The 12125-nt window shown below is 44.6% G+C and overlaps 1 protein-coding gene across 7 annotated transcripts in view; it reads right to left on the bottom strand.

Annotated features, from left to right (window-relative positions):
* Positions 1 to 4137, bottom strand: part of RALGAPB (Ral GTPase activating protein non-catalytic subunit beta) — an 80637-nt gene extending 76500 nt beyond the window's left edge. For 4 of the 7 annotated variants that reach the window (XM_045980635.1, XM_045980637.1, XM_045980636.1 and 1 more), the window contains exon 1: positions 3882 to 4137. The gene's annotated coding sequence lies outside the window, so the exon portion shown is untranslated. The remainder of the gene's footprint in view (positions 1 to 3881) is intronic. The other 3 variants (XM_045980639.1, XM_045980640.1, XM_045980641.1) reach the window with 1 other exon arrangement.
* Between the last annotated feature and the right edge of the window lie 7988 nt (positions 4138 to 12125).

Genomic DNA, 12125 nt, shown 5'->3' with positions numbered 1-12125 from the left:
GTAGCCATTTCCACATGTAACTACTTACATTTAAATTACAAATTCAGTTCCTCATTTACACTAGTCACATTTCCAGTGCTGAGTACTCACATGTGGCTAGGGGCTACCATACTGGACAGTGCAGAGATAGAATAATTCCATCACTACAGAAAATTCTATCCAGCAGAGCTGCCTTAGATACTACACTTCTATTTTTATTACAACTCTAACTAGACTATAGACTCCTTGAGGATAGAGCCTATGTCTTATTTATTTTGGTATTCTCAGGATATAAAGTACATGTCACATAACAAGCATTCACTATACATCTAATTGAATATCTCAAACATAGACTACTCTGTCATTTCCCCCACCCCAAAACACACACACACACACACACACACACACACACAAAATAACAAACAAGACATCCTCTCACGTGGGGTATGGAGGTGGAAGGAAATTCTGCGTACAGAGGAAGGAACCTGCTTTCTAGCCTGATGTACTAGAACCTAACCATGTAATCTTGGGCAAACTACCTACTTTCTTCATGTCTAAAAAGTTAGAATTAAACTCCATGTACTTTAATTCTAAAACTTTAATCATCTTGTACTAAAAGAAATCATGTATTCTATCCTAAAAAGGTCTTTACACATGTCAGAAAACACATCTGCTAACACTGATGAGTATCTCAAGTTAAAAAGAATCCATTTCTAAGTCTCAGGCTATCTTGATTGCAGCCACTTTTGGTCTTTAATGAACACGTGAAATATTTCACCTTTACTCTGGATATCAATTACAGAGTAAAACCTCAGGCTTAAAGATTGAGTTTCTTCCATGTGCTGAGGCCAGAACTGGATACTCTGCTCATATCTGATCAGAGAGAAACAAGGGCAAGTTTCTTGAGTATCTGAATTTAACAAGAATTGTCCCATCAGTTTCTCTATTAGCTTTAGCCTAAAAATTGACATAACAGTCCAAAATGGAAACAAGAGAATCTTTCTATAACAACCCTTATCTGATAAAGTCTTTATATAAAATGTACATATTTTTTTAGTCCACATACCTCACCATATTTTTTTAAGATTTTATTTATTTATTTGACAGAGAGAAAGAGATCACAAGTAGGCAGAGAAGCAGGCAGAGAGAGAGGGGAAAGCAGGCTCCCCGCTGAGCAGAGAGCCCGATTCAGGGCTCCATCCCAGCACCCTGAAATCATGACCTGAGCTGAAGGCAGAGGCTTAATCCACTGAACCAGCCAGACGCCCCTACTTCACCATATTTAAGTGCTATAAAAAAATCTTTATTGTCCAAAAACCTCTTCATAATGACCTTCACACACATATTCACTCATTCCCTTTTATAAACTTTAAGTGGTTCGAAGACTAGCCAAGAACAAACACAATCTGAATTACTGGCCTGCCTTTCTTTAAAATCAGTAAATATGCTGGGCAATAGCAGTTCAGGCATTCTAAAATAAATACATACTAAGTTTGTCAAATCCTCTGACATCAAGGTTTTCATCTTCATTAAGTACTTATATCATCTCTCCTAGTGAACAGCATGAACTACTACCGACAGCCAATTCCGTCTACTAGCATTTACCGAGTACCAATGAGGTAATACCAACATTTAGTAAATGACAAACTACACACTATTTTGGACAACGAGGTAGGGAACATATGCAAAGGCCTAAGGACAATTAAAGGTCTCCACTGCAGAACTGATCATATCTGATTATGATAAAATCAGATCTAAAAAAATTGACCAATGCTAATTCCATATCATCCTACATAGTGCCATGCCAGTGTAAGAACTCAATGTGTTTGTCCAACCGCTAGATGGTAAATTAATGACCCTAATTAGAGTGTTTCTAATCAAAAAGAACAAAACTCTGGGGCGCCTGGGTGGCTCAGTGGGTTAAGCCGCTGCCTTCGGCTCAGGTCATGATCTCAGGGTCCTGGGATCGAGTCCCACATCGGGCTCTCTGCTCAGCAGGGAGCCTGCTTCCCCCTCTCTCTCTCTGCCTGCCTCTCTGCCTACTTGTGATCTCTCTCTCTCTGTCAAATAAATACATAAATGATCTTAAAAAAAAAAAAAAAAAAGGAACAAAACTCTAGCCAGGCGCGGTGGCGCGCGCCTGTAGTCCCAGCTACTCGGGAGGCTGAGGCAGGAGGATCGCTTGAGCCCAGGAGTTCTGGGCTGTAGTGCGCTATGCCGATCGGGTGTCCGCACTAAGTTCGGCATCAATATGGTGACCTCCCGGGAGCGGGGGACCACCAGGTTGCCTAAGGAGGGGTGAACCGGCCCAGGTCGGAAACGGAGCAGGTCAAAAAGAACAAAACTCTATAGGCTAAGAACTACCAAACACCTTTTGCAAAAATGGAAATAGAGAAGAATCTGTTTGCAGCGTGAAGTCTATGTCATAGAATAGACTCAAACATGCCAATCTCTAAAACCAGTGTAAGTCTGTATCAAAACACTGGAAGGAAGAGAGATAATATAGTTCAAGTTGTTCATAATCCAGAAGAGACAGAAATGCAACACAGAAAAAGAATTAGTAAATTCCATTATGATGATGCTAAAGAGCACATAAGAACGACCCAGGGTGGTTGAGTGTCACAAACACAGGCATCCTAAAGGGCATATGGGGAGTTAGGCAGCCAGAGACTGGAAGAAAAAGCTCTGTGCACATGTGTAAGAGAGAGCAGAACTGTGTGCATTTGAGTGGAGTGGAGACAAAGCATGGAGGATAGCCTAGGCAGAAGAAGAGCATATGCAAAGATGACCCAGAAGTTAAAGACATTAGACCCATGAGTACTGTACATCCAGGAAAACTGCAAACTAACAGTTTTACATTAGATGTATACACTGTAAAGGTACATCAACTCAGAAATCCTGTAGACAAAGTTACTCTTCATCCAAGTGGTTTTCACAAAGTGGAGTAGTCAATGGGCCTAAAGATACCATCTTTGCAAGTGCAACTTGCATTTTTAACAAACTCCCAGATGATTCTCCTACACACTTAAACTGGAGGCACACTGAAACGTCCTCTGAGATACAGGACTACCCACCCCAGCAGTTCCCAAAGTTTGCTACACACTGGAATCACATGGGTCTCCTTAAAAAATACTGGTTTGGCTCCCCTCTCCTTCCCCCCCCCCCCCCAAACATTCGGATTTAATCAGTCTGGGTGTGCTGCCTAAGGTTCGGGAATCTTTGAAAGTGGCCCCAGGTGACTTCAACGTGCAGCAAAGTTGGAGAGCCACTGACCTAATTGTTAAGAACTTCAAACTGGAGTCAGGCTGCCTGAGTCCAAATTACCAGCTATGTGACCTTGGGAAAGTAAGTCACCAAACCATTCAGAGCCTCAGTTGCATCGTCAGTAAAATGGGGATAACCATCCTACCTTACAAGCTTGCTGTGAAGTTAGATGTGGTGAATGTAATGGCCTGGCACAATGCCTGGCGTATAGTGAGCGCTTAACAAGGGTTAGCTGTTTATCCTCGTTATTAACTCTTCCTCACCCGGCTGTCATTGTGCAATGGGTAGCATCATCCCCACCGGGCGGCAGCAACTCAAGCGACCCTTCTGCTGGACCAAATTCCTCGCGGGAGTTGTCTAGCTTCGCTCCTGACCCGCCCCCTCCCCCAGGTTGCCAGGAGAGCGCATCGCCCGGCCCAGGCAGCTCCCAAGGGCTAGACCGAGTCTGAACAGACCCGATAGAAGCCGCCGACTCCCAGCCCCCAACCCGGAGTCAGGTCCGGGCTCTGCCGGACCCCGCGGGTCCCCCGAGAAAGGCAGAGTCGTGGTTCCGAAGGCAGGGATTTGGTCATTTCGGGACCGCCCGGAGGGGAGGAGAGGGGAGGGTCCGGCCGCGACGGGGAGGGCCCTCCGGTTACCTGAGGCGACGGGCGGGGCCCGCATCGCTGGGGCGGGCGCCGCCGCCGCCGCCGCCGGCCGCGCTCGGCCTTCCGCCTCACGCTACCCGCGCCATAGTGCCGGCGCTTTTGCTGCCCAGGCCGGCTATTCTCAGGCGGTCGGTCCGTCCACCCGTCAGCGACTCTCCGAGGGCGCCGGGGGACGACGAAGGCCGGTCGGGCCGGCCGGCTGGGCTCCGCTCTGGCAACTTCCGACTGCCAGGGGCGGCAGCGTCAAATAACTCCCCGAATCGAGTGAACCACCGCGCGTGCGCGGCGCGCCTGATCAGAGACTTCTGCGGGTCTGAAGCCGCGGCGTCAAATAATTCCCGAGACACGGCGCCGGAAGCTGCGCGTGCGCAGCTATCCCAGATCGCCGCGCGGGGCATAGTCCCTCCTTCCTTTCCGGATCAAATGGAGTGGGAGGAGTGAAGTGACGGAGGCGTCTACTTCATCTCAATACCGCTTGGGGGGTGCTCCACCTGCGTCGCTGTGAATCAGTCCAGGCTTCGCTAGTTTTCGGTACGGATGGAGTAAAGGACTTCTGTGCAAGATTCTGGCTCCCACCCAGGTTCTAGGAGTTTCTCACTCCCACCGTTACGGCACCTTTTCTTTGAAATGTTCCCCTTCTCCCGCTGCCCCCTTATTACCGGGGCATGCGTTAACTCTAAGAAATACTCAATTCCAGGCCCGGAGCCGACTACAAAGATGAATCAGACATCAGAGCCTCTGGTTAAGGAGCTGAGTCTGACATAGGCGAGAAGACATAAATAGTAATAATAATAGCAGGAGATACCGGTTTGAGCATCTACGATGCACCATAGATTTTGTAAACATTACCTCTCTCAATAATTTGGTTTCAGCCTCAACGAAGAAGATAATAAATACCCTTAAATAGGTACAACTCAAGTGCCTTGGGACTGTAAAGGGGGAAACTTGGGCTGAGAAGTGGGAAGCCACAGCCTTGAGACTGTTCTTGATGTTCAGAAATACGGGATCAGGGTGTTGAGTAGACTGAAGGCATGGGTGTCTGAGGCTGAGGAGAGCAGAGAAAATGCTGACTCCTCCTTACCTTCAGTTAGAACAGACCACGGGAACTGATATTCTCTTAAAGATATGAGTGTTTCCCCAAGATCTTGCCACCACCACCTCAACCCCACCCCAAGAAAGTTGTTAGAGGAAAGAGGAACAAGGAGTAAGAATGTTCCAAAAAAGGAATGGGGCTATATCCAGGACACTTTGTGGATCAAAGCAATGCATTTCAATTAAACACAGTGTGACAAACACCGCGAGAGGCGCACTCAATAGCTATTCCAACGACCTATCCCTTGCCGTTCAGAACTACAGAGACTGGAAAGCAAAGCATATCATTTCCAACCTCCCTTGCAGCTAGGAGTGGCAACACAACAAAGTTTCTGGCCAATAGGATGTAGATAGAAGTCTGAAGGGAGATCTTCCCTTCCAGAATAAAAAGGAAGTCTTTGGAGACATTTGTGATCTTCACCTTTTCCTTACTTCATTCATGGAATTCAGGCATAACACCTGGAGGTGCTGCAGTCATCTTGAGACCATGAGGAGGACTATGCTAAGGAAGGTGGAACAGAAAGACAAAAGAAGCGTGGTTCCTTAGGACATACTCAAGCAGCTGCACAAACCCTTGGACTACCTTCTTGTTTTTTGAGATGGGAAAATCTTATTTAGATCAAAGTTTGTTGAGTTATATATGTTACTTTCAACCAGACTCATTTCTAACATACTAAATATTGAATACCTGTAATATATCAGACAGATAAGGGGCTGTAATGAGGGTGATAGATCGAAAGAGCAACAGATGGTAGGAACTGGAAAAGTGAGAGATACAGGACTAGGAAGCTGTCTGAAAGCTCTTAGGGAGAGGTTGAAAATAAATCTAGTTCTCCCTAGTGACTTTAATTCATTTCTGAAAATTCTGACTCTAAGTGAAAGCTGTTAAATGAGGAATATATGTTTCTACTTGTTTTAATGGGAAAACAAAAAAATGTTCAATTCCAACCCAAGATACTGGAATATTTTAACAGAAAAATGTCAATGGAGTAATGAAGATAAAAATTATATAAACAAATTATTTTAAGTCAATAGTACGGCTCTTACATAAAATGCAAAATGTAAGAACTATTGTACTTACAATATAAGATATAATATAAGATAAGATTCAATATGTGGTGGGGGTTGGTGGAGAAAAGATGCAAGAGAGTCATTCTTTCTTTATTTTTTATTTAAGTAGGCTCCACACCCAATGTGGAGCTTTGAACGCACAACCCTGAGATCAAGAGTCAGATGCTCTACTGACTGAGCCAATCATGTGCCACAAGAGTCATTCTTTTCATTTATTTGAGAGAGAGAGCATGAGAGAGAATATGAGTGGGGGAGAGAGGCAGAGGGAGAGGGAGAAGCAGAGTCCCCGCAGAGCAGGGAGCCCAATGCGGGACTTGATCCCAGAACCCTGAGATCATGACCTGAGCCGAAGGCAGCTGCTTAACCAACTGAGCCACCAACGCGCGACTCCAAGAGTCATTTTTAAGGGCAATACATTTCTGCACATTTTTCTTTTCCATTGTTTTTTTATTTTTGAGGGCTTCACTTAAACCAACATAAGAATAAAGTTATAACCTGCGCGCGCACACACACACACACACACACACACACTTGTTGGGGGGGGGGATCAAACATAACACTTTCAAACATGTGAGGAAAGTGTTTCAGACTGCAACAGACTGAGGAAACATGAAATACGACACAGAGGGAAACCTTATGGTTTCTCCAGACACGGTGCCCAATTCAAACGTGTTCCACATCATAATTTCTAACTAAAAGAGTAGAACAAATTGGGAGTGTCTTCTTCTGAAACTGTTATGTCAAAATATCCTTTGTATTGTGTACTTATTCACTGTGCATTAAAAGGTGTTGCATTCAGAAAAGGAAAAATGGAGTTATTTTACCTTTTTTCTCCAAAGTTGGCTAGATAGGTAGGTAGATAGAAAGAAAGAAAGATAGACAAAAGCCATCCCACACTTACCATGTAACCAACCATGTAACCAACACTCTTCTCACTGAGAAATGGGATCCATGTTCCCTCCGCTTGAGTCTGGATGTGAATGTTCTGGCCAATGTGGCGGAAGGAATACTATGTGCCTTAGGGAACTAGGTCATAAAGAGGATACAGCTTCCACTTAGTTTACCCCCTTTTGCAATACTCACCCTTGGAACCCAGTGGCCATGTTGGTAGGAAGCCCAGGCCACATAAAGCAACCATGTGGAGGTATTCCTGCTGACAGCCTGAGCTAATGTCTCAGCTGGCAACATTAAATTGCCAGATACGTGAATGAGGAAGGCTTCAGATCATTCCAGTCCCCAGCTTTCATGCCAACTTAGGTGACACCGAGCAGAACAGAGACAAGGTAATCCTGTTGAGCTCAGACCAGAGAACAGATTCATGAGCAAAATAAATATTGTCAGTGTTTTAAACCACTAAGTTTTGGGGTAAATTGTATGCATTCATAGTAATTAAAACACTTTCAAGAGCCATAATTAAGAAAAGTTGTTAACAGACGTATGAGAGGTATGTCATCTGTAGCCAATTTTTTTTCTTCTTTTTCAAAATACACAGAACTAGTTTGGGGTGGATAATGGTTGGGAAGACCACTTCTATTTCTCTTGAACTTAAAACAATACCGGCACAGCGTAGGTACTCAATAAACATTCGTTGGATGGATGGGTAGATGTGTGGGTGGGGGATGGTTAGTGGATGGAAAATTCATTGGCTCAGCATCTAACCCACTTTCTTGCTCTACTCTTAAGTCTTAGTGAATAATATCCAGTGTCTAGTGGAAGTACCGTCATTAGAACTAGGTAAGAAGTCTCCTGTCCCAGACCCTGTGCCTCAAGAAGTGCTGCATATTGGATTGGTATTCCTCAGACTTTTCCAAGAACCCCTCCAAAGTCAACAATGCCACCTTGGAAGGGTGCCCCAATTCAGAAAAGGCCCCACGTGGGTCCTGCTAGCTAGAAATTTCCACCCTGAAGTTTTCTAAGCTTCATTCCAGTGGTTGAGACTGACCAGAGCCAGAACTGCCATCCAGGCAGAGTGATGCACTCCCAGACCAAGTCCATCACCTATGAGTCTCAATCTTTATTTCCACTCTTTGAAGACCTCTTCAGCCTTCTGTCTTACCATCCCCCGCCCCCAACACTTATGTGTGAGGTTGACCAGATGCCTTGAAGAGCTCCAGGACTTACACATATGGAATCATTCTGGAATACTTATATATATGGGATCAGTTCTGGTTCCAGGAGGATAGCTTGGTGAGGAACTCACTCTTGCTAGCAGAATTTTTTTCACCAGTTTGTGTGAGATTGGGTTCCCAAAATGGTGTTGGCATGGTGATTTTGATGACTCTCACTCATACTGAAACCAGGACTCTGAGCATTGAATTTAGGACTCTGAGCTACCAACAGTCCACTGCAGATGCTTGGGCTTGAGTTGCATGATGTGGCCCCAAGTGCTGGTTTGCACCTCTGTGTTCAGACCATGTTCAGACTGCTCTGACCTATTGCAGCCAGGGCGATGGGGGAGGGGAGCCACAGAGGTCCTTTACTCTGTGTGCTCTGCAGTCCCTTCCTCAGCTGGCCCCCAGGGAAGTCACCTCACCCCCTTTGGCAGGAGTTGCTATGCCTATCTCCTCCAACGACTTGAAATGTTGCTCTGCAATACTCATGCTCTTCCCATTGATGTACTTTCTTACCTCTGATGGACTTGATGGCATGGTGCTCTCATCATCTTAAGCCATACAGAGGTGGCTTAAGGGTGGATGTATATTGTATGAATAGGACTGCTCTTCTTGCAGACCCCTTTCCTGTGCTCCCTGCTGGTGGTGGTATGTGGAAGGTGAGTGTGGACAGCATTGAAAGCAATCACATTTTAGGAACACGGTGGTTACTGCCAGAAGAGTTCAGGACATGATGGGAAGATGTGTTGTCCATGTTTATGAAACAAATATTCCAAAAGGTAAATTTAACATGACCAGAAAATAAATTGTCATGCACATTTTTTTGCATATTCTGGGTAAGATTTGTATTTGTAGTTCTCATCAATGAGTCCCAGGAAAAATCTCTGAGTTCTTGGAAACTAGTGTATCGACACCCCCGCTCATGGATGATGCAGCATCATGAGTAATAATATACAAGCATTAAATAAATGTATTGGAAGGCTACAAAGTTAGGTTATATTGCTTCAGTACTAACAGGTTCCAAATAGCAGACTTTTTGCAGTGGGAAGTATGAAATTAGGCAATAATGGCAAATTTTATAGTAAAAAAAAGGAAGGGATGATTCTTGGACTTGAACTGGAAGACATCGTGTCTGGATACTACCAAGAACCTTCCTGTGCCCTGATAGGATGATAAATATAGCCCAGGACCTCCTCCCTAGCCATTATTCTAAATCACCACCAATGAACCACTATATTCCACATGGGCCCATGAATTTTGTGATATATTTTTAAGCAAATTGCTTATATAGAAAGGAGCCATGCAAAAAACATTTGCTCAAGGCCTTGCACATACTAGAGCTGCCTTGGCTTGTGTCCGCTTCCCCCAGTAGCCCCCTCAAGTTTCCCTGAGCTCACTTCCTCCACTCTTGAGAGCACCATCTTCCAGGCAGTCTTGCTTGCCAACCTGGGCCTCACTGGAGTAGCTGCTTGTGCCCAGATCATCCCCATCAAAAGGTCCAATTCATACATATACTCCTTTCCTGTTTGGAGCGAGTGTGCCTGCTCTTTTAAGATCAGAAGATAAATTTTGTGACTAAATAAGGGCAAGCCACTGAGAATGGACTGTTGTCTGAATGCCACGAGCAAGGGCCATCACAACATGTTTATTCTGAGAACTTGACATGCTGCCCATTTGCCGGAATCTAGCTAGGCAGCCCAGGGTCATACAGGGGAAAGTCAGCCCGGATAAGCGAATTGGCCACAGCACCCCATGCAAAGCGTCCATGGAATACCGTAATAACTGGCCATTTGGAGGCAAGTTAAGGAAGAAATGGGCTTTTTGCCAGGATGCACTGGTGACAGAAACCTGACTTATGCTTCCAAAAGAAATAACTTTGAAAACTTAGAGAATCAAATGACCAGGGGTCAAACTGGTCCAACACAACACATACCAGGGACTGGAATGCCGCCAAACTTCCTGTTCTGCATCTCTGCCTCTCTCTGTATGTGGACTTGCTGACTTCACACTCAATCTGGTTTTTTGCATACAGTGAGGGACATATGTTGGGTTTATCCCAGGGCACATCCCCATCCATCTTCCACTGAGGGTGGGCAGGACAGCCACATAAGAGTCGTGCATTGGACAATTCATGGGAGCCATTCACATCATAGTTTACTGTTGAGAAACAGAGATGCTGGGGATGCTTGGCTGAGCCAATGCCACAGAAAATGGAAAGAAATGGATAGGTTTTCCTAGCACATCCTTCTCTGGTGAGGAGTGGCCCTTGATGAGCCCATTCCAAGGGAGTTCAAGGAATCCCATCTTGACCCTTAGACCTCCCCAATAAAGCTACCAGGGAATAAATCTGGCTTCTGATTCCCTCATGGTTATGAAGGAGTGCCAAAGACCAGAACACTAGGGAGTTCTGAACCCTCTGAATTGCTGTCTACAGGTATCAATACAGGTAAGTCTCCTATGTGATAGGTCACATGCTCCATTACTGGTGGGAAATCTCAACAAAAGCATTCGAGGTTACGAACTCCTTGCGTAGGCTTTAGCTGCATTCAACAAATTTTGATATATAGTATTTTCATTTAATTCAAGTCTGAATATTTCCTAAAGTTTGTTTTGGTTTTATGTCTTTCTGTTGTAGTCACATATGGTAGTAGTCTATATCATACTGATCCACTGGTATGTGAGATTTGCTTTGCAACATACAATGTGGTCAATATTTAGAAATGCTCCAAATGAGCTTGAGAAAATATATGCTCTCTTACTGTTGGGTAAAGATTTCTAAACATGTTTTCTAAAATATGTATTAAAGTCACGCCTTTATTCCAAAGACCAGAATCTTTGGAAAAGAAGAAACAGGAATTTTACAGTGAAGTTTGACAGCCTCCCCTTAGCCAAGTAATCAAGGCTAATATCACTAGTCATGATATGATAAGTCATGTTGATATCATGTGCTCCTGATATGTGACAAGAGGGAACTTCACCTCTGTGATAATTCTTTCCCCAAACCCATAACCCCACTCTAGTCATGAGAAACCAGCAAAGAAAGGCAAATAAAGGACATTCTACAAAATACTAACATTCCCAAAACTGTCAAGCTCTGGAAAAACAAGGACAGACTTGAGAATCTGTTGCAGATTGGAGGAGATGAGCATACACGCTGATGAAATGTAACGTGGTGTTCTAGATCGGGTCCTGGCACAGAAAATGGACAATACAGGGGAAGCTGGTGAAATCCAAACTGAGTCTAGAGTTCAGGTAATGGTCATGTGCCAATATTAATTTCTTAATGGTGACAACTATACTGTGGCTACATGATAGCCATGTGCTTGTTAGGGGAAGCTGGGTTGAAGGGTGTATAGGAAATCTTTGTACTAGGTTTTTAACTTCTCTGCAAATCTAAAATTATTCCAAAAGAAAAGATTTCTTTTTAAAACTCAAGTCTGTTGTGTGAGTTGTTCAAATCTTCTAGTTAAAATAAAGTAAGGGAAATGATAAGGGGAAGGGTCTGTCTCCACTTCTCTAAAAACTGCTCTGGAGGCTTCAACCCCAATGTCCCCAAGACAAGGAAACAAACACAAAATTTGGCCATCTTGATATGGTGCAGAAGAACCTTTAATAAATGATAAAGGAGGCCAATAATTTAACAATGAATCAGGGCATCTGCTATATCAATGTTTTCATATGCCTTTACCGCATTCCTTTAAGGGAGGTAACCAAGGCCCAGAGAGGGTGAAACTCGTCACCCAAGTTACGCAGCTGGCTTGAACTCAGTGTGTGTGGCACAACGAAGCCAGTGCTGTCACACTCACTCCAGGATACTGCCCAGTTCTCCGTGCTGCCTGCCATCCACATTGGCCCTCCTCCAGCTCCCCCTACGTCCCCCACGCTGCTTGCGCCTGTGCACCACTCCTCTACTGCCCAGGTAATTCTACTTGCTCAGGGAGACCTTCTCCGACCCCTTCCC

The sequence above is a fragment of the Meles meles genome, chromosome 16 (genome assembly GCF_922984935.1).
Source record: "Meles meles chromosome 16, mMelMel3.1 paternal haplotype, whole genome shotgun sequence".
In the NCBI taxonomy this organism is placed as follows: domain Eukaryota; kingdom Metazoa; phylum Chordata; class Mammalia; order Carnivora; family Mustelidae; genus Meles; species Meles meles.
Note: the sequence above shows the minus strand (reverse complement) of the source record. Positions and strands in the feature narration are given on the sequence as shown.